Raw genomic sequence first — 22,643 nt, 5'->3', positions numbered from 1 at the left:
AGCCATCTTAGTGCAATCTGCCCTCACAACATCCGGGGGAGGCACTGCTGTGATGTCAGTTACACCTGAGAAGCCTGAGCAACGTGGCCTCACCCACCACGATGGCCAGAGGCTGAGCTGGGACTCACCCTCAACAGCATCATCCTGGAGCCATTAAGGGGGTGCAATCAAAGGGCACAGGAGGCACAGTCAATGCGGTAAAAGGGAGGGGGCAAAGTTATGGCTACAAGGGAGGGGCACAGTCAATGAGTACAAGAGAGGAGGTACAGTCAATGGGTACAAGAGTGGGGCCACAGTCAATGGGAGCAGCTTCTGTGGCCTGGGAGGGGAGGGCATGTTGGGGACATTTTAAGTTTGAGATGCTTCTCAGACACCCACATTAAAACTCTGAGCAAGAGAGTCTGGCCTAGAAACACAGATTTGGCCACCATCAAAGTATAGTTAGTACATGTAGAGGGTAACTGTGTCCTCCAAAAAGTTATGTCTAACTGGACATGGCGGTTCACGCCTGTAATCCCAGCACTTTGAGAGCTGATGTGGAAGGACCACTTGAGTTCAGGAGTTCAAGACCAGCCTGGGCAACATAGCAAGACCCTGTCCCTACAATACTAAAAATAAATCTGCCAGGGTGGGTGGCTAAAACTTTATTTTTATTTATTTATTTATTTATTTATTTATTTATTTAGAGACGGAGTCTTGCTCTGTCACCCAGGCTGGAGTGCAGTGGCATGATCTCAGATCACTGCAAGCTCTGCCTCCCGAGTTCACGCCATTCTCCTGCCTCAGCCTCCCGAGTAGCTGGGACTACAAGCGCCCGCCACTACGTCCGGCTAATTTTTTGTATTTTTAGTAGAGATGGGGTTTCACCGTGTTAGCCAGGATGGTCTCGATCTCCTGACATCGTGATCCACCTGCCTCAGCCTCCCAAAGTGCTGGGATTACAGGCATGAGCCACTGAGCCTGGCCAACTTTATTTTTAGATATTTAATGTGTTTAAAGCCTTAAGACTTTATGAGACCATCCAGGAAGAGAGAGAACAGCCTGTGCCAGAAGACAGTCTGGAGCTCAGGGAGACAGGAGGACACAGCACAGGATGAAGAACTGCCATGGGACAACAAAAGAACCAGGTGGTGCCCCCAAAGCCACGTGGAGAAGGAGGACCAAGGATGTGGGAGCGCCAGCCACAGCAAGGACAGCTGAGTGCCAAGGAAGAGGAGGCTGACTGCCAAGGAAGAGCGGGGCTGAGGGTGCTGCCGATGAGCGGGAGAGCCTGCAAGGAGAAGGCTGTGACCGAGCAATCTCACAGCCCGGGGCAATCCTATCAACACAGGTACACCCTTGCAACATGGCATGGGAGCCACTGGTAACAGAAAAGGCTGGAAACCACTTTCAACAGAAGCCTGGTATAACAGATAACGGCGACCCATGAAATGGAATACATGCAATTAAAATATGAGGAAAACACTTCACGAACTCTTCCCCAAGACCACTGTTCTACAGAGACCCTACACATCTGCAAACTTGTCACTGAACCTCTCCTAACAGGTCTCTGCCTTGACCATAACCTGGCTCTCCTCCAAATCTCCGCTTTCTCTCCAATTTCCCTTCCATCTGCTCCCCTGCACCCCAGTGCAGTGGCTCCAGTTTAGTGCCATCACCTCACACCTTGATGGTGGTAGGCTCCTACCTGGTTGTATGAGCCGCTAGTCTTCCTTCTTCCAGTCCATTCTCCAAGCTTTCTTTTTTTCTCCCTTTTTTAGAGACAGGTTCTTGTTCTGTCACCTAGGCTGGACTGCAGTGGTGCAATCATAGCTCACTGTGGCCCCGACTTCCTGAACTCAAGAGATGCTCCCACCACAGCCCCCTAAATAGCAGAACTACAGGCCCACACCACCATGCTGGCTAACTTTTTCTATTTTGTGAGAGATGAAGTCTCACAATGTTGCTCAGGCTGGTCTTGAATTCCTGGGCTCAAGCAATTCTCCTGCCTCAGCCTGCCAAAATGCTGGATTACAGTCATGATATGGTTTAGCTGTGTCCCCACCCAAATCTCATCTTGAATTCCCACGTATTGTGGGAGGGACCCAGTGGGAGGTAATTGAATCATGGGGGCAAGTCTTTCCCATGTTGTTCTCGTGATAGTGAATAAGTCTCACATGAGATCTGATGGTTTTAAAAAGAGGAATTCTCCTGTACATGCGCTCCTCTCTTTGCCTGCTGCCATCCATGTAAGACATAATTTGCTTTTCCTTGCCTTCCGCCATGATTGTGAGGCTTCCCCAGCCATGTGGAACTTTAACTCCATTAAACCTCCTTCTTTTGAAAACTGCCCAGTCTTGGGTATGTCTTTATCAGCAGCATGAAAATGGACTAACACTGTAAATTGGTACCACGAGTGAGGTGTTGCTGAAAAGATACCCAAAAATGTAGAAGTGACTTTGAAACTGGGTAAGAGGCAGAGGGTGCAACAGTTTGGAGGGCTCACAAGAAGACAGGAAAATGTGGGAAAGTTTGGAACTTCCTAGAGACTTGTTGAATGGCTTTGACAAAAATGGTGATAATTATATGAACAGTAAAGTCCAGGCTGAGGAGGTCTCGGAGATGAGGAACTTGTTGGGAACTGGAGCAAAGGTGACTTGTTATGTTTTAGCAAAGAGACTGGCAGCATTTTGCCCCTGCCCTAGAGACCTGTGGGACTCTGAGCTTGAGAGATGATTTAGGGTATCTGGTGGAAGAAATTTCTAAGTAGCAAAGCATTCAAGAGGTGACTTGGGTGCTGTTGAAAGCATTTGGTTTTATAAAGTAAGCAGAGAATGAAAGTTTGGAAAATTTGCAGCCTGACAATGTGATAGAAAAGAAAATCCCAGCTGGGAGCAGTGGCTCATGCCTGTAATCCCAGCACTTTGGGAGTCTGAGGCAGGAGGATCATGAGGTCAGGAGTTTGAGACCAGCCTGACCAACATGGAGAAACCCCATCTCTACTAAAATTACAAAAATTAGCCGGGCGTGGTGGTGCACGCCTGTAATCCCAGCTACTCAGGAGGCTGAGGCAGGAGAATTGTTTGAACCTGGGAGGCAGAGGTTGCAGTGAACCAAGATTGCGCCACTACACTCCAGCCTGGGCAACAGAGTGAGACTCTGTTTCAAAAGAAAAAAAAAGAAAAGAAAAAGAAAAAGAAAAGAAAATCCCATTTCTGAGGAGAATTCAAGCTGGCTGCAGAAATTTGCATAAGTAATGAGGAGCCTAATGTTAATCCCCAAGACAATGGGGAAAATGTCTCCAGGGCATGTCAGAAGTCCTCATGGCAGCCCCTCCCATCACAGGCCCAGAGGCCTAGAAGGAAAAACTGGTTTTATGGGCCAGGCTCAGGGTCCTTGTGCTGTGTGCAGCCTAGGGACTTGGTGCCCTTTATCCCAGCTGCTCCAGCCATGGCTGAAAGGGGGGCCAATGTAGACTCGGGCCCTGGCTTCAGAGGGTACCTCAAGCCTTGGCAGCTTCCACGTGGCATTGGGCCTGCGAGTGCACAGAAGTCAAGAATTGAGGTTTGGGAACCTGCGTTTAGATTTCAGAAAATACACAGAAATGCCTGGATGTCCAGGCAGATGCTGGCTGCAAGGGCGGGGCTCTCATGGACAACCCCTGCTAGGACAGTATGGAAGGGAAATGTGGCACTAGAGGCCTCACACAGAGTCCCTATTGGGGCATTGCCTAGTGGAACTGTGAGAAGAGGGCCACTGTCCTCCAGACCCCAGAATGGTAGATCTACTGACAGCTTGCACCATGCACCTGGAAAAGCTGCAGACACTAAATGCCAGCCCATGAAAGCAGCTGGGAGGGAGGCTGTATCCTGCAAAGCCACAGGGGTGGAGATGCCCAGGACCATGGGAACCCACCTCTTCCATCAGCATGACCTAGATGTGAGACATGCAGTCAAAGGAAATCATTTTGGAGCTTTAAGATTTGACTGCCCTGCTGGATTTCAGACTTGCATGGGAGCCTGTAGCCTCTTTGTTTTGGCCAATTTCTCCTATTTGAAATGGCTGTATTTATCCAATGCCTGTACCCCCACTGTATTTAGGAAGTAACTAACCTGCTTTTGATTTTACAGGCTCATACATAAAAGGGACTTGCCTTGTCTCAGATGAGACTTTGGACTGTGGACTTTTGAGTTAATGCTGAAATGAGTTAAGACTTTGGGGGACTGTTGGGAAGGCATGATTGGTTTTGAAATGTGATTGTGAGATTTGGGAGGGGGCAGGGGCACAATGATATGGTTGGCTGTGTCCCCACCCAAATCTCATCTTGAATTCCCACACTATGGAAGGGAGCTGGTGGGAGGTAGTTGAATCATGGGGGCAAGTCTTTTCTGTGCTGTTCTCATGATAGTGAATAAGTCCCACAAGATCTGATGGTTTTAAAAAGAGGAGTTCCCCTACACACATGCTCCTCTCTTTGCCTGCTGCAATCCATGTAAGACATGACTTGCTCTTCCTTGCCTTTCACCATGATTGTGAGGCTTCCCCAGCTATGTGGAACTGTAAGTCCAATTAAACCTCTTTCTTTTGTAAAATGCCCAGTCTTGGGTACATCTTTATCAGCAATGTGAAAATGGACAACACAAGGTGTGAGCTACCTGAGTAGACCCATTCTCCAAGCTTTCTAAAGTGGAAATCTGATCATGTGACTCACATGCTTAAAATTGCCTCTGCCCAACCCTCACCCTCAGGCATCAGCATCCCCTCACTGACCCCCTTCCACACTCCAAGTTGTATAAACAAACCAATCACCACATTTAGCTTCCCCAACATGCCAGGTTCTCTCCCGCCCCTGGGTCCTCCCCAGCCTGATAGTTCTGCCCAGACACACTTCCCTCTCGGCATGGCTAGGTGGGGAACATGCATCGCCCACATCACCTTCTCCAGAGAGCCTTCCTGATGAATCTCACCCACACTGGGGTTAAGTTTGTCCCTGCTGGGCCCTCACACAGCACCCTCTGCTCAGCCCCACAGTATTTCAGTTGTTTATTTGGACTACAAGTTCCTTAAGGGCCAGGGGCCCGTCTTGCTGCATCCCCAACTACTAGCGCTGTCTCTGATGTCAATAGGCACTAAATACAAATGCTTCCTGAAGCTAATCACTGACATTAAACATTTTTGGACACATAATTTGCTTGACTTCGTCCCATATTTCCTTGTTCCACTTTAGGCAATTTTAATTTTTTTTTGTTTGGCTGATGCACAGTTGACAAAATATTTTACAATTTTTATTTTTATGATGTTAGTCAAGTGGTTGCTGGAACGTAAGGCTCCCAAGGCCATGCTCTGTGTCTGAGTCAACCTCCATCCCCACAGAGGCAGCGTCTGCTGACGCATAGCACTAGTCCTGTGGAGAGGTGTTGAAAATGAGTCAGCAGGGCTTTGTGAAACCATCTCTAAGTCCTAGTTTGCTTGGGAAAAATGAAATAAACAGCATATGGGGCCAGGCATTATGGCTCATGCCTGTAATTCCAGCTCTTTGGGAGGCTGAGGTGGGAGGATCACCTGAGGTCAGGAATTCGAGACCAGCCTGACCAAAAGGGCGAAACCCCATCTCTACTAAAAATACAAAAATTAGCTGGGCATGGTGGCACATGCCTGTAGTCCCAGCTACTTGGGAGGCTGAGGCAAGAAAATCGCTTGAACCTGGGAGGCAAAGGTTGCAGTGAGCCAAGATCGTGCCACTACACTCCAGCCGGGATGACAGAGACTCTATATCAAAAAAAAAAAAAAAAAAAAAAAAATCAAATACAAAAACTAGCTAAATTAGCTGAGTACAGAGGCTCACACCTGTAATCCCAGTACTTTGGGAGGCCGAGGTGGGAGGATCACTTGAGCCCAGGAGTTCAAGACCAGCCTGGGCAACAGAACGAGACCCCATCTCTACAAAAAATTTTTAAAAAAATTAGCTGAGCATGGTGGCTATGACCCATAGAAACCATAGAAATATGGGTTTCTATGTAGTTGTGCTAGCTTCCAAAGAGTTCCAACTAAACAAAACTTGCAGCAAACACATCTGAGAAGGTCTATAACAATACAGCCACAACACAGTCAGCCACTTTTTTGGGAGACAATTCTTTATGAGAATTGTCCATGGTGAGACTCCATTTTTAAGTCTCACCATCTAGGCTTTCTAAGCAAACTTGGTTAAAGGATGATGGACTTACACACACATCTGGAAAGCTGGCACCAGTGCACTGCTCAGGAGAGATCGCGACTCCCCGAGTGTTTATGGTCCAGAGGAGTGACGCTAGCGGCCTTCCCTGGCCTGCCTTCCACAAGAATCCTGTTAGGTCAGTTCAGCCAGAACCCCCTTCACCCTGATGTTTCCTCTTAGTAATTTTCCATCCACGGCCCCCATTCCTGCTCCTAGGTTTCCCCCACTGCACAATCCCATTGCAGCAGTCCCTATACCTACCATGATCATCCTGAACAGCCTGCCCTTTGTCTTGCTTTTCTGAGACAAGGTCTTGCTCTGTCACCTAGGCTGGAGTACAGCGGTGCAATCATGGTGCACTGACTGCAGCCTCGAACCCCTGGACTCAAGTGATCCTCCTGCCTCAGCCTCCCACGGAGCTAGGACTACAGGCTCACACCACCACTGCACTTGGCTAATTTTTAAAATTTTCTGTAGACATGAGGTTTCACTATGTTGCCCAGGCTGGTCTCAAGCTCCTGGCCTCAAGCTATCGTCCTGCCTTGCCTCCCAAAGCACTAAGTGCCTTGCCATCTTTAATAAGGGTCAGAATAAGTTTTTCTTTAAAAATATAAATACATAAATGAATAGATGGGGAGAAGGAAAAGCTCTAAAATACAAAAGTTATCTAATGTGTAGAGGATGACGACAGCTTTCAAACATCACCATTCGGCAACCACCACAGTAAGCCGTTTCAGACAGGAATCATCAATGGATGCTAACACTAGTTTGTGAAAGTATGAGAAACAGGAAATGTACATAATCTCAAAGTACCTGCCACAAGATACATTTCATTTTTTATTTTTTTGAGATGGGTTCTTGCTCTATTCCCAGGCTGGAATGCAGTGGCAAGACTCTGGCTCACTGCAGCCTCAACCTCCCAGGTTAAAGCAATCCTCACACTTCAGTCTCTTGAGTAGCTAGAACTACAGGCACATGCCACCATACCTGGCTAATTTTTGCATTTTTTTGTAGACAGGGATCTCACTCTGTTGCCCAGGCTGGTCTTGAACTCTTGGGCTCAAGTCATCCTCCTACCTCCGCCTCCCAAAGTGCTGGAATTATAGGCATGTGCCACAGCACCAGGCTCAGGACACTTATTAATTACAAAGGGAAAACAATGATGCGATAAAAAGGATACACTGTACTGGCTTCTGTGCGGTCCTTCCTAAAATGCAAGCTGTGAGTCCAATCCTCAGGACACATCCAGGAACCCAAACTGAGAGACACTCTATAAAGAAACTGGCAAAAATAAAAGTAAACGGCCAGGTGTGGTGGTTCACACCTGTAATCTCAGCACTTTGGGAAGCTGAGGCAGGTGGATTACCTGAGGTCAGGAGTTCGAGACCAGCCTGGCCAACATAGTAAAACCCTGTCTCTACTAAAAATATAAAAATCAGCCGGGTATGGTGGCAGGAACCTGTAATCCCAGCTACTGGGGAGGCTGAGGCAGAAGAATCGCTTGAACCCGGGAGGTGGAGGCTGCAGTGAGTCAAGATCGCGCCACTGCACTCCAGCCTGGGCGACACAGCAAGACTCCATCTCAAAAAAAAAAAAAAAAAAAAAAAGAAAAAAGAAAAAGAAAAGAAAAGAAACAACAACCAAATGTGGTATGTGATCTTGGTTTCAAAAACAAACACTGTAAAAGACAACTTAAGGAAATTTAAGATGTGAATATATAGTATTATATACTATTAGAGACTGAGGGTTATTTTGATGGTGTGATAAAGCTATAAGCTCACAGCATAAATATCATTATTTTGAGAAGTACGTGCTACAATAGTTAGTTGTATGACCATGATATCCAAAAGTTACTTTCAAATGGGTCAACAAAAATATAAACATAAATAACAACTGTTGAATCTAGATGGCAGATAATCAAGATTCTACTCTCAGATTGTCTTTCAAAATGTTCATAATATGAGGGAAAAGTCAGAATTTCAAAATGTATAGATTGGTAGTCCTTCTCTCTAACAAAACTGGTTAAAACAGTCAGGTACAATGGCACTTGCCTGTAATCCTAGCATTTTGGGAAGCCAATATGGGTGGATCACTTGAGGCCAGGAGTTCAAGACCAGTCTGGCCAACATGGTGAAACCCCGTATCTACTAAAAATACAAAAAAAAGTAGCTGGGTGTGGTGGCAGGCACCTGTAATCCCAGCTACTCAGAAGGCTAAGGCAGGAGGGTAGCTTGAACCCAGGAGGCGGGGGCTGCAGTGAGCCGAGATGACACCACTGCACAGCCTAGGCAACAGAGCAAGACTCTGTCTCAAAAAAATAAATAAAATTAAAAAATTAAAACTTCTTTATCTGATATATATTGGTATAATCACTCTAAAGAAAAACCTTCACATTTGCTTCAAAAGCTTTGAAAATGTGTTTTCCCTACAACAGATCAGGGAAATTCTATGCAAGGAATTAAAAGAGAAAAAGGCAACTCTTTAGGACTAACATATGTTGGTAAAAACAGGTGGCCGGCCCTCCTACCAGACACCAAAGAGGCCGGAGAGGAGCTGCCGTAGATGGCTCTGCCCGCTCAAGAAGGCGCTATTCATGTGGAAGAGCCATTTGTAAATTCATTACTATAATTTGTGGAGCTCCTTGCTAAATTCCACTCTCCAGCAAAAGGATAAACCACATTTTGGTAGTAAAACCAACTGGTTCCTGCAATCAGGCAAATGGTTTCCAGTAGAATTTACAAGGTTCATCCCAGCACAACTTCTGAGGCTTCGGGTGACAATCTTGTGCTGAGGGCAGGACCTCTGTCAACCAACTCAGATACAGGCAGGCCCAGGACAGCATCTGACTAAGTGAAATCTATCATTAATGGGGAAAGAACTAAAAGCATCTAACTGAAGGATGACGGCTCAGCAGGTTCATCTTGATCAAAAACTGCTTTTCTCGGCATTATATAAAAACCAAAGGCTGACCTGAGATTTAGAGACAATCAATTGATCTCTATTTCTTTCCCCGCTTCCACACAAAAAAATAAGTTTCTTTGATCTTCAAACTCAAACAACAGTGTCTTAACTTCTTAACATAACACGAGGTTCTAAATTCCCAAAGAATTACCAATCCAATGTACTATAATACCACAGTGTTTAAGCATCAGACACAGTTATTTTATTTCTACAGTTTGTTGACTTTATTTCTATAGTTTGTTTACTTCATTTCTACAGTTTCACCCAATAAAAGAAGACACACCATTTATTAAAGTTCCTTGTCACCTTAAGAGCTCTGTCCAGACTAAAATGAGGAAGACACAACTGTCCAACCTTCACTTACAGAAATAGAACTTGCTAGTAATTGAAGAAATTAAAAAATTAAAATAATATATCCTTTTCCATGTAGCAATTATTAAATTTAAAACAAAAGTAATGCTCTTTGCTAGCAAAGATGAAGTCAAATCTGGAACTCCACAGGAGTCAGCGCTATGGGTCACAAGGTGGTGTAACAGGTTTGGAGAGCAGTCTGACCACGTGGCGTAACAGGTTTGGAGAGCAGTCTGACCATATGTACCTCAGCCATAAAAAAAACTTACGCTCGTCTCAAAACCACTCTAAGAATATAAGCTTTAGTGTTGTGACTTTAAAGGCCGACAAAAACATGAAAAATAGACAGAACTTAACAGGCTGGCATCTTAATATTTTTAAGCATTCTGTAGGAATAGGGAAAGTTTTTCAGAAAGGAAGCTGATATTAACAGACTGGCTGAATCCCACCAGGTGGTGGTGTTTTCCTTTGCTCAGATCAGAGGAATGAGTGGGAAGGGAAGCCAGCGGCCATGCAGTCCAGGGAGAATGAGAAAGCAGGTACGGTAGAGGGGCTGGGGGAGGCCCTGGAAGGGAAGCCCTACTCATCGGAGACAATTTCATTATTGCCTTAGTGTCTTTAGCCCCTATGAATGGCTTAGGTTTTAATATTTTCGTCTTTAGCTTCAAAATAATCTATGCCTTTGGCATTTAAAGGTGTTGGTAGTATTTAAGAAAATGGCCAATTAATCTTAGATTCTGACCTTGATTCCAATTTATGTGTAATTAAGTTACTGATTATAGACATTTCTTTTTTAGTTAAAAAGTACCAGAGAGAAATTTACTAAGATGGTGAATACTCCCTCATGTATTCGAGTTTGCAGATTGCAAACTTCTTAGCACTGGGAACACAGCAGTGACAAGAACCAGGTAGTGACCCCAGGTCTGAGAGCAAAGTCTGAGAACTTGAGATGCACTATGTAAATAATTTGTTTTGTTTTTTTTGTTTTGAGACAGAATCTCACTCTGTCGCCCAGACTGGAGTACAGTAGCATGATCTCAGCTCACTGCAACCTCCGCTTCCCGGGTTCAAGTGATTCTCCTGCCTCAATCTCCCGAGTAGCTGGGATTACTGGCACCCACCACCTCGCCCGGCTAATTTTTGTGGGTGTTTTTTGTTTGTTTTTTTGAGACAGAGTCTCACTCTGTTCCCCACGCTGGAGTGCAATGGCATGATCTCAACTCACCGCAACCTCTACCTCCTGGGTTCAAGCAATTCTCCTGCCTCAGCTTCCCGAGTAGCTGGGATTATAGGCGTCTGCCACCACGCCCAGCTAATTTTTGTATTTTTAGTAGAGATGGGGTTTCACCATGCTGGCCAGGATGGTCTTGAACTCCTGACCTCGTGATCTGCCTGCCTTGGCCTCCCAAAGTGCTGGGATTACAGGTGTAAGCCACCAGGCCTGGCCTAATTTTTATGTTTTTAGTAGAGCCGGGGTTTCGCCATATTGGCCAGGCTGATCTCGAACTCCTAACCTAAAGTGATCCGCCCACCTTGGCCTCCCAAAGTGCTGGGATTACAGGCGTAAGCCACTGCTCCTGGCCAATAATTTTAAATCATCAGATTTACTTAAGAAGGTTTTACTTGTACGGTCGGATATATACAGTGCTTATAATGTATAAGGGTATTTAAGTTGTAAATGGAAGTATCATTAAAAATTTTATATTTGTGCTGGGCATGGTGGCTCACGCCTGTAATCCCAGCACTTTGGGAGGCCGAAGCAGGTGGATCACTTGAGGTCAGGAGTTAGAGACCAGCCTGGCCAACATGGTGAAACCCCATCTCTACTAAAAATACAAAAATTGGCTGGGTGCAGTGGCTCACGCCTGTAATCCCAGCACTTTGGGAGGCCGAGGTGGGCAGATCACAAGGTCAGGAGTTAGAGACCAGCCTGGCCAACATGGTGAAACCCCATCCATCTCTACTAAAAAAAAAAATACAAAAATTAGCAGGGCATGGTGGTGGGTGTCTAATCCCAGCTACTCAGGAGGCTGAGGCAGGAGAACTGCTTCAACCCCGGAGGCGAGGCGGAGGCTGCAGTGAGCTGAGACTGTGTCACTGCACTCCAGCCTGGGTGACAGAGCAAGACTCCGTCTCAAAAAAAAAAAAAAAATATATATATATATATATATATATATATATATATATAAAATCAGACCATATATATATATATGGCCTGATAATTTAAGTTGTTCAAAGGCTGTCTTAAAGGTGAAAGTTAAAACTTACTAAATTTGGCTGGGTATGGTGGCTCACACATGTAATCCCAGCACTTTGGGAGGCTGAGGCAGGCAGATCACTTGAGGCCAGGAGTTTGAGACCAGCCTGGCCAACATGGTGAGACCCCATTGCTATTAAAATACAAAAATTAGCCGGGTGTGGTGTTGTGCCTATAGTCCCAGCTACTTGGGGGGCTGAGGAGGGAGGAAGGCTTGAGCCAGAGAGGCGGAAGTTGCAGTAAGCTGAGATCAGGCCACTGCACGCCAGCATGGGTGACGGAGCAAGACTCTGCCTCAAAATAAATTTTCTAAACTTTATAAAGAGAATAAAATTAGCAACTTCTATATAAAATAGAGGAAAACCAAGCCTGTAACTCTCTACATTAATAAATGTTGATTTTAAAATAATCTTAAATAATCTTTTCTGTGTCAAAGCCTCATTTTAAAGGGCATTAAAAACTTTTAGCAAGAAAATCTAGATGCTAAAGGTTTGTTTTTATTCACAATAACAAAAATTGGAAACAAATCTACCCATCCATCGACAAGGAACAGGGAAGTCAGCTGCACTCATCCATCGTGCGATCACAACACACGAGGCAGAGTGGGAAAGAGTTTGAGGTCACTGTCCAGTGAGAAGGCAGGGCATACAACTCTACACACACTTCACCGAGCCCCTCACTCATTCCACACATATTTACTGAATGTCTTCCTTATGCCTGGCTGTTCTAAGTGCTGAGGATAGAGCAGCAAACAAAACAATGTCTCTGCTGTCAAGAAACTATTTATTTTATTCTGAGACAGGGTCTCACTCTGTCACCCATGCTGGAATGCAGTGGTACATTCATGGCTCACTGTAGCCACAACTTCCCAGGCTCAGGCGATCCTCCCACCTCAGCCTCCTTAGTAGCTAGGACTACAGGCGTGTGTCACCAAGCCCAGCTAATTTTTGTATTTTTTACAGAGACGGTGTCTCACTATGCTGCCCAGGCTGGCCTCAAACTCCTGGGCTCAAGCGCTCCTCCTGCCTCAGCTTCCTAAAGTGCTGGGATTACAGGCATGAGCCGCCATGCTTGATCAACTTTATAACACTTTTTAAATGTATTTACGGACTCATCTGGGGAAAAGAGACATCATTATAACAACAGATCATCCCCCTCCATGAGCACGAGATCTTCTTCATTTATCAGACCCGTACCTTCATCCATGATTAAGTCTGATGGTCTTCTTTCTGGACGGTCTTCTTAGATTAATTCCTAAACACTTTATGGGTTTTCTGATCACTGTCTCAAAAGCAGTTACACTTTATGGTGGGTTGCCAGTAGAAGTATCACTGGTTTGTGTAGACTGAACTTCTATCTGGCAACTGTTCTGGATCCTCCTGTGGTTCTAACAGTTTACAGAGATTTCACTGGTTTTCTCAGTAAATGTTATTATCTATAAATCATGCAGATATGGTCGGGCTCAGTGGTTCACACCTGTAATCCTAACACTTTGGAAGGCTGAGGCGGGCGTGGTCTGGAGTTCGAAACCAGCCTGGCCAACATGGTGAAATCCCATTTCTACTTAAAAATACAAAAAAAATTAGCCAGGCGTGGAGGTGCATGCCTGTAAATCCCAGCTACTCAGGAGGCTGAGACAGGAGAATTGCGTGAATCCGGGAGGTGGAGGTTGCAGTGAGCCAAGATCATGCCACTGCCCTCCAGCCTGGGCAGCAGAGCAAGACTCTGTCTCAAATAAATAAATAATAAATCATGCAGATATAATCTCAGTCAAACTTCCTCAAAAGTAAATAAAATAAATAAAATAAAATAAAATAAAACTGCTCTCAAATGTAAATGCAGAAATAAAGGGTCTGTGAGTAGCTAGGTTACCCTTAAAAGAGCTAAGAGGACGGGTGCAGTGGCTCCTGCCTGTAATCCCAGCACTTTGGGAGGCTGAGGTGGGAGGATCGTTTGAGCTCAGGAGTTCAAGACTAGCCTGGGCAACACAGTGAGACCCTATCTCTACTAAAAATCAAAAAATTTAGCTGGGTGTGGTGGCACATATCTGTAGTCCCAGCTGCTTGAGAGGCTGAGGCAGGGGGATCACTTGAGTCTGGGAGGTCGAGGCTGCAGTGGGCCATGATTATACCACTGTACTACAGCCTGGGTGACAAAGGGAGACCCTGCCTTGCCTTAAAAAAAAAAAAAAAAAGGCTGAGTGCAGTGGCTCACGCCTGTAATCCCAGCACTTTGAGAGGCTGAGTCCGGTGGATCACCTGAGGTTGGGAGTCTGAGACCAGCCTGGCCAACATGGTGAAACCTCGTGTCTACTAAAAATACAAAAATTAGCCAGGCATGGTGGCGCATGCCTGTAATCCCAGCTACTCTGGAGGCTGAGCCAGGAGAATCACTTGAACCCCAGAAGCGGAGGCTGCAGTGAGCCCAGATTGCACCACTGCACTCCAGCCTGGGCAACAGAATGAGACTCTGTCTCAAAAAGAAAAAAAAGAGTTAGGGAATACCAAATTTTAAAATATACTACAAAGCCACAGTAACAGCAAAAAAAAAAAAAAAAAAAAAAAAAAAAAGTGGGTAAACATACAGGAACAGACCCACAGGCCAAGGGAGCAGGAGAAATAAGGCAGTAGACTTGCTAGGGCTTTTTAAATGCCAAAAATGCATAAAGTTTTAGAATTGTGATGTTTTTACAAAAATCTCCTTGAACACAACCACTTCCACAAACTGAAGGTGCTGGTGGAACAGTCAACAGGAGTGGGGCCAGTCTCGCTCCCACCTAACCCCGCAGCAGGGCCGCGTGGAGGCCCGGCCCAGCCACTCAAGGCGCCTGGAAGCTCGGCCTGCGAGTCCTGTTGATGTAGGCCCCGCGGAGGCGAGACGGACATTCGTTCAGTCAGCGTTTTGAGTGTCAGGAGAAGAATGGGGCTTCGTGAGGGGAAGAAAGGGGCAGTGAGGACAGACAGAGCCATGTCTACCACATGCCAAGGCCAGTGCTTCCCCCAACTCTCTGGCATTTCTCCCATCCAGACACAAGGTCTTTGTCCCTTCCTCTGCGATCTAGACTGACCTGAGTGACTCACTTGAGAACAAGAGAATGCAGTGGAAATGATGGTGACTCCAGAGCGGGGTCAGAAAAGGCGAGGAGGCTTCCATCTTGCTCATAGCGACACTCCCTTCTGGAGCCCTGAGCACCCATGTGAGAAGTCCGACTACCAGGAAGCCTCCTGCTGTGAGGAATGCCCCCTCCAACACTGCTATGAGAAAGCCCCCTAATGATATAAAGGAGACCCCCAATGCTGAGGAAGCCCCCCAGTGCTGTGAGGAAGCCCCCCAGTGCTGTGAGGAAGCCCCCCAGTGCTGTGAGGAAGCCCCCCAATGCTATTAGGGAGCCCCCGATACTGTAAGGAAGCCCCCATTGCTGTGAGGGAGCCCCCCAGTGATACAAAGGAAACCCCTCAATGCTTGAGAGCCCTCCCCAACGATATAAAGGAACCCCCCAGTGCTGTGAAGAGAACCCCCCCAGTGCTGTAAGGGAGCACCCCAGTGCTGTGAGGAACCCCCCAGTGCTATGAGGGAACCCCCCAGTGCTGTGAGGGAACCCCCCAGTGCTGTGAGGAAACCCCCCAATGCTGTGAGGAAGCCCCCAGTGCTGTGAAGACCTCCTCTAATCTGTGAGGAAGCCCAGGTCCTATGGAGTCTGCACATGTGTGCTCTGGTCGGTATCCCCAGCTCATGTTCCAGCTGACAAATTTCAGAAAGCGCCTCCAGAAGATGCCATTCCTCAGTCATTACGTCACCCCCAGCCGCTGAGTCGTCCCAGCTGATGACTCAGACATCCTGGAGGAGAGACGGCCACTTCCTCTCCATATTCCGGGTCCACAGAATTTGTCCACATAATAAAATGGTTTTTTGCCACTAACAGTGTGACCGGGGGGTTCACACTAGTCGTGACCAGACTACTCTAGAAAACGCAGATAGGTTAATTGTCCTTCTTTCGCTGTTGAGGGGACAGATGTACCAGAGGTTGGGTAACTTCAATCTGTCCAGCTCCAAAGCCCTGCTATTTCTTCTACGCAACCTGACCTCTGACGATAAAATAATTGTGCTTCTAAGATAAGGTCGAACTCACAAGGACAGGACACCTGTCAACAATCTGTACAACTCTGGTGCCTGCAACAGTGAATTACATCAATTCAACCTATGAATTACAGCATTATTCAAAATGGGAAACACAGAGTGAGCTGATGAAGCAGGTGGCTCATGAGGCAAGCACCACGAAAGACGCTCAGCTGTGACCAGAATGCAGCTTCCAAAGCCACACGAGTGTAACATGCTCTGCAGGGTCTGAAGAAAGCGATGTCCTGTGGCTTATTTGTAGTAGTGCATCTCCCAGCAATAGCGAAGGTTTGGAAGCTGAGTGCAGTGGCACAATCCAGCTTGGCTGATAGAGCGAGATCCCACCTCAAAAAGTAAGTGTAAGTCAGTAAGTACATAAATAAATAAATAAGTTAAAATGTTATTACCAACAATTCACGTACTAAAAACTGCCCAGGGTGTCTTTTTAGTTATTTTGTCTTTAGGATTTACCCTGCTAGGATGTACAATACAATTTGTTTCTTTGGTTTTTTTTTTTTTTTTTTGAGATGGAGTCTCGCTCTGTCACCCATGCTGGAGTGCAGTGGCATGATCTCGGCTCACTGCAAGCTCCGCCTCCACCTCTGGGGTTCACGCCATTCTCCGCCATTCTCCTGCCGCAGCCTCCCGAGTATTTGGAACTACAGGCACCCGCCACCATGCCCGGCTAATTTTTTTTGTATTTTTAGTAGAGACGGGATTTCACCGTGTTAGCCAGGATGGTCTCAATCTCCTGACCTCGTGATCCGACTGCCTCGATCTCCCAAAGTGCTGGGACTACAGGCGTGAGCCACCACGCCTGGCCAATACAATTTGTTTTGAAGTCACTTGAAATAATTCCTCTCTGTATAGTTAAGCCACCAACTCAATTTCTGGTTTGGTTATTTTTATTCATTTTGCTTTCAGGTTTTTTTTTTTTTCTTTTTTTGTAGAGACGGGGTCTGGCTGTTTCACAGGCTGGTATCGAACTCTTGGCTTCAAGCGATCCTCCCACCTTGGCCTCCCGAAATGCTGGGATTACAGGTGTGAGTCACAGTGGCCTCCCGAAATGCTGGGATTACAGGTGTGAGTCACAGTGCCTGGCTGCTTTCAATTTTTAAAGACTACTTCCCCCCAACTTTTGACTTCATTTTATTTTAAAACTATATTAAAACATTCATATAGTTTTGACAAGGTTCAGGACATGCTACCCCAAAACGTGGCACCTGGGCACACTGAATATTTGAAGCTGAAAGAATTTGAGAAGCAGCTTGTGCAGGAACGTCTCTCTGACCTTCCCTGACCCTTCTCTCCTAAGGCAGGTCACGAAACCTAGGAAGGACTTTCTGACCCTCCCCCGAAGCAGGTGGTAAGACCCTCATGTGAGAAGTGCCCTCCCTATCTATGGGGGAAGGAAACATGCTGACCTCCAAAGAAGGATACAGAGAGAAATCTGAACAGACCTTGCTAAGTTTCCCCCAGTTCACTGCGTTTAGCTCACACTCCTCCTATCATAGTTCTCCATAGCTTTTCATTGCTCATCAAACCTAACACAAAACCACTCAGGTTTAACCATTTCCTTGGGTCATTTCCTCATAAAGGCTCCCATGTCATGTAAAACTTATATTACATAAATTTGTGTGCCTTTCTCTTTTGTAAATCTGTCTTCTGTTCCAGGAGCCCCAGCCAATGAACCTAAGATGGGTAGAAGGAAAACATCTTTCCTCCCCTAGAGTTCCACGATCAATACTATAGCAGATACGGCCAGAAATCCAACTTATAACACTGCCCCTTCCCTACTCCACAGGGAACCCCATTTTTACTAGTCTGGGGGTTAGCACCTTTATCATAAGCCAGTCTTCATCTGCCTTCCTTAGATAAAAGGCTATACTCTACAGTTCTGAGCCTCACTTTTTTCACTTGCTAAGGATGCGTCCTAGCAGTGTGCTCCACTATGCAGACTGACCAGACCCCAGCTGTGAACATGGATGTTTCCACAAAACCACAATGGATCGTTACTTACTTACTTAATCATTTATTTATTACTTTTATTTATTTATTTATGACGGAGTCTTGCTCTGTCACCCGGGCTGGAGTGCAGTGGCGTGATCTCGGTTCACTGCAACCACCACCTTCCAATTTCAAGCAATTCTCCTGCCTCAGCCTCCCGAGTGGCTGGGATTACAGGCACACTGTGTCCGCTTATTTTTTTTCTTTTTTTTTTTTGAGACAGGGTCTGGCTCTGTCGCCCAGGCTGGAGTGCAGTGGCACCATGTGGCTCACTGCAGCCTCGACCTCCCTCACTCAAGCAATCCTCCCACCTCAGTCCCGGAGTAGCTGGAACCACAGGCATGCACCACCACACCCGGCTTATTTTTGTATTTTTTGTAGAGACAGCGTTTTTTGCTATGTTGCCCAGGTTAGCCTCAAACTCCTGAGCTCAAGCAATCTGCCCTCCTCAGCCTTCCAAAGTGCTAGGATTACAGGTGTTAGCCACCATGCCTGCCCATGATTATTAACTATACCTGTAAATGATATGTTAATATTACTCTATCTGATGCTTCCACCTTGAGTTCAGCTTGTCTAACATTTTAAATCTGCTTTTTGGCTGGGGGCGGTGGCTCACGACTGTAATCCTAGCATTTTGGGAGGCTGAGGCAGGCAAATTACTTGAGGTCAGGAGTTCGAGACCAGCCTGGCCAACGTGGTGAAACCCTATCTCTACTAAAAATGCAAAAATTAGCCAGGCATGGTGGCACGTGCCTGTAATCCCAGCTACTCAGGAGGCTGAGACTTGAGAGAATCGCTTGAACCCTGGAGGTGGAGGTTGCAGTGAATCGAGATCACATCACTGCACTCCAGCCAGGTTGACAGAGCGAGACTGACTCAAAAAAAAAAAAAAAAAAAAAAAAAATTGAAACAGAAACATAATTTAAGCAATCAAGTAAAATACATCCCCAGGCAATGTTATCCTGACCAGTCAAAAGGTCCATAAGAAAACTGTCACAAAAGCTGAAAAAAACTGAAAAAAACAGGTCGGGGTAGACCGGGCCCAGTGGCTTACATCTGTAAGCCCAGCACTTTGGAAGCTCAAGGTGGGAATATTCCTTGAGTCCAGGAGTTCAAAACCAGCAACATAGTGAGACCCTTTATCAAAAAAAAAAAAAAAAAAAAAGAGTTGGAAATTATTCAGTCCCTTTTAAAATTTATTTTACAGAAGAAATGAGGAAAGAGACATCAAACAGAAAAAGGAAGGGATGAGGAAGATTCTACAAAGAAAGAAGTCCTGAGAAGCCCAAGACCAATGAGGGGGTCCTCATCCAGCCCGCAGGGTCCCCAGCCAGAGAAGCCAAAGACCAGTGAGGGGTTCTCACCCAGCCCGCAGGGTCCCCAGCCTGTAGACCCTGACCAGTGTCCCAGGTACCAGGCTCCCTCTCATCAACCCACTCTGCTCCTGGGCCAGCCCTGACCAAGGAGCCTGCCCTGCTGTCCCGGTGGCCTCAGGGGTCAGCAGCACAACTGCTCTCGGTGAAGCATGGGAGCCACCGGAAAGAATCTGACCCTCCACAGTGACTCTCAGCAAAGCGTGTCCCAGCGCTCAATGAGAACTAGTCACTGAAGCAGAGTTCTAGACTTCAGCTGTTAGAACTACTCACATATATTCCTTTATAATTCTAATGTGATTTAAGAGCTATTTCTTTAGGGTCGACTTTTACATAGACAACACCGTATAGCAATCACAGCAAAGCATGAGTCAGCTGAAGGAGAGCAGCTCACCAAATCCCCATGTGTTTTTCATATCTCTCAACAGTTCTGCTATTTGATTCCATTTAGATCCAGACCAACTTTGATTTGGTCCAAGTAAGAACTGAGGGCTGGCCAGGCATGGTGGCTCACTCCTGTAATCCCAGCACTTTGGGAGGCCGAGGCAGGCGGATCACGAGGTCAGGAGTTTGAGACCAGCCTGGCCAACATAGTGAACCCCCATCTCTACTAAAAATACAAAAATTAGCTGGGTGTGGTGGCATGCGCCTGTAGTTTCAGCTACTCAAGAGGCTGAGGAGGGAGAATTGCTTGAACCCAGGAGGCAGAGGTTGCAGTGAGCTGAGACTAGGCCATTGCACTCCAGCCTGGGTGTCAGAGTGAGACTCCATCTCAAAAAAAACAAAAAACAAAAAACAAACAAACAAAGAAAAACTGAAGATGTGGGAGGTGTGACCAGCAAACATTTTCTGTAAAGGGCCAGAGGGTAAATATTTCAGGTTTGTGGGTCACATACTGTCTGTATTACATATGCTTTCTTTACAGCTCTTTACAAATGTAGAGGCTGGGTGTGGTGGCTCACGCCTGTAATCCCAGCACTTTGGGAGGCCGAGGCGGGTGGATCACGAGGTCAGATTGAGACCATCCTGGCTAACACGGTGAAACCCTGTCTCTACTAAAAATACAAAAAATTAGCCAGGCGTGGTGGTGGGCACCTGTAGTCCCAGCTACTCTGTAGGCTGAGGCAGGAGAATGGCGTGAACCCGGGAGGCAGAGCTTGCAGTGAGCTGAGATCGTGCCACTGCACTCCAGCCCAGGTGAAAGAGCGGGACTCCATCTCAAAAAAAAAAAAAAAAAAAAAAAGTAGTCATTCTCAGCCCTAGGGCCATACAAAAAAAGGTCAGTGGGATCTGGCCCATAGGCCTGTGGTTAGCCAATCCCTGACCAAAATTATAGCTGTTCAAAGAGATGTGATACTTTTTAAAAAACTTACTAGACTTTCTTTTCCTCTTTCTAGTACCCAGAGGAGTCAGAAAATCAGAGTATACTTTTCTTTTTTGAGAGAGAGTTTAGCTCTTGTTGCCCAGGCTGGAGTGTAATGGCACGATCTCAGCTCACTGCAACCTCCGCCTCCCAGGTTCAAGCGATTCTCCTGCCTCAGCCTCCCGAGTAGCTGGGATTACAGGCGCCCGCCACCACGCCCAGCTAGTTTTGTATTTTTAGTACAGACAGAGTTTCTCCATGTTGGTCAGGCTGGTCTTGAACTCCTGGCCTCAGGTGATCTGCCCACTTTGGCCTCCCAAAGTGCTGGGATTGCAGGTGTGAGCCACCGCACCTGGCCTGAGTATACTTCTTTAAATCCACCTAAAATGTGCTCTCTAACTCAGTTTGGTGACACTATCCTGTGTACTGTAATGTAATATACTAGACGCTGCCTTGCTGGAGGAGTCCACACAGCCCCATCCCCCTCACCAGGTGCCACACCTAGCAGAGGACCATCTCCCACAGTGCCACCTCCTAGCTGCTACCCAGAGCAGTGTTGACGAAGGAGCAGCCACAATTCCACTGGAAATTCTAGGGTAATTCCAGTTCTAGCAAACAGTAACACTGAGGCATTTATAAAGCCAGAAAACAACTGAAGACAACACAACAGTCAGATCCAGAGACCGCATCTCTAGGTGTTGTGTTTGTTACCAGTCCTCCCCAAATACCTTCTCCAGGACACCTTTTAGGACACTAACTATACATCATGACAGTTGAGTGAGCTTTCATTTTGTGTGTGAGAAGTTTTAGGGCACCTGTGGTTCAGAAAGCACAAGCCAGTTGTCCATCTGTCTTCTACCCTGGCTTCCACAGCTCCTATTCCAAAGAGATGTCAGTCAATAAATGACTCATTCTGAGGAAAACATTTGTCAAGAAATCACTCTTTTTTTTTGAGACTGAGTCTCACTCTGTCACCCAGGCTGGAGTGCAATGGAATGATCTCGGCTCACTGCACTCTTCATCCCCCAGGTTCAAGGGATTCTCCTATCTCAGCCTCCCCAGTAGCTGCGATTACGGGCACCTGCCACCATGCCTGGCTAATTTTTGTATTTCTAGTAGAGATGGAGTTTCACCATCTTAGCCAAGACGGTCTTTAACTCCTGACTTCATGATCCACCCGCCTTGGCCTCCCAAAGTGCTGGAATTATAGGCATGAGCCACTGCGCCCAGCCATCACTTTATTTTTCAAACAAGGTTTGGCGAGGTATCATTTGAAGTGTAATATTCAAATAAAATCATAGATCGTAAATCCTGTTAAAATCTGTATCAGAAAGTATTTCTAACCCAAAGGCCCACATATGTCCCCTAAATACAAAACAAAATTCTAGTATCAAAGGTATTTTACATTTTAATGGTTTTGCAATTTTTTTTTTAAATTTTTTTTTTGTTTTGTTTTCCTGAGACAGAGCCTCGCTCTGTTGCCCAGGCTGGACTGCAATGGCACGATTTCAGCTCACTGCAATCTCTACCTCCCAGGTTCAAGCAATTCTCCTGCCTAAGTCTCCTGAGTAGCTGGAATTATAGGCACCCGCCACCATGACCAGCTAATTTTTTTGTATTTTTAGGAGAGATGGGGTTTTGCTATGTTGACCACGCTGATCCCAAACTCCTGGTCTCAAGTCATCCACCCACCTCAGCCTCCCAAAGTGCTAGGATTACAGGCGTGAGCCACCACGCCCGACCTGCAATTTGTTTTAACAGACTCTGAGCTGGATGGTCTGTTACAGCTGGTAAATTTAAATTTGCATCAAAGTTTTAAGATCCTGGCCAGACGTGGTGGCTCACTCCTGTAATCCCCAGCATTGTGGGAGGTCAAGGCAGGCAACTTATTTGAGGTCAGGAGTTCAAGACCAGCCTGGCCAACATGGCAAAACCCCATTTCTACTAAAAATACAAAAATGAGCCAGGTGTGGTGCCTTGCACCTGTAATCCCAGCTACTCAGGAGGCTGAGGTCAGAGAAT

General features: G+C 46.3%; 1 protein-coding gene across 4 annotated transcripts in view; it reads right to left on the bottom strand.

The window, feature by feature from the left end:
* The window catches only part of PKNOX1 (PBX/knotted 1 homeobox 1), a 69,214-nt gene that overhangs the window by 34,647 nt on the left and 11,924 nt on the right, over positions 1-22,643 (bottom strand). Inside the window, exon 1 of one of the 4 annotated variants that reach the window (XM_054542596.2) lies at positions 12,959-14,298. The exons of 2 other annotated variants lie outside the window; for them this stretch is intronic. The gene's annotated coding sequence lies outside the window, so the exon portion shown is untranslated. Of the gene's footprint in view, positions 1-1,687; positions 7,888-12,958; positions 14,299-22,643 lie in introns of those variants that run through there. One more of the 4 variants, XM_002830740.6, reaches the window with a different exon arrangement.

The sequence above is a fragment of the Pongo abelii genome, chromosome 22 (genome assembly GCF_028885655.2).
Source record: "Pongo abelii isolate AG06213 chromosome 22, NHGRI_mPonAbe1-v2.0_pri, whole genome shotgun sequence".
NCBI classification, from domain to species: Eukaryota; Metazoa; Chordata; class Mammalia; order Primates; family Hominidae; genus Pongo; species Pongo abelii.
The sequence above is the reverse complement of the archived record's forward strand: the minus strand, read 5'-3'. Positions and strand labels throughout refer to the sequence as shown.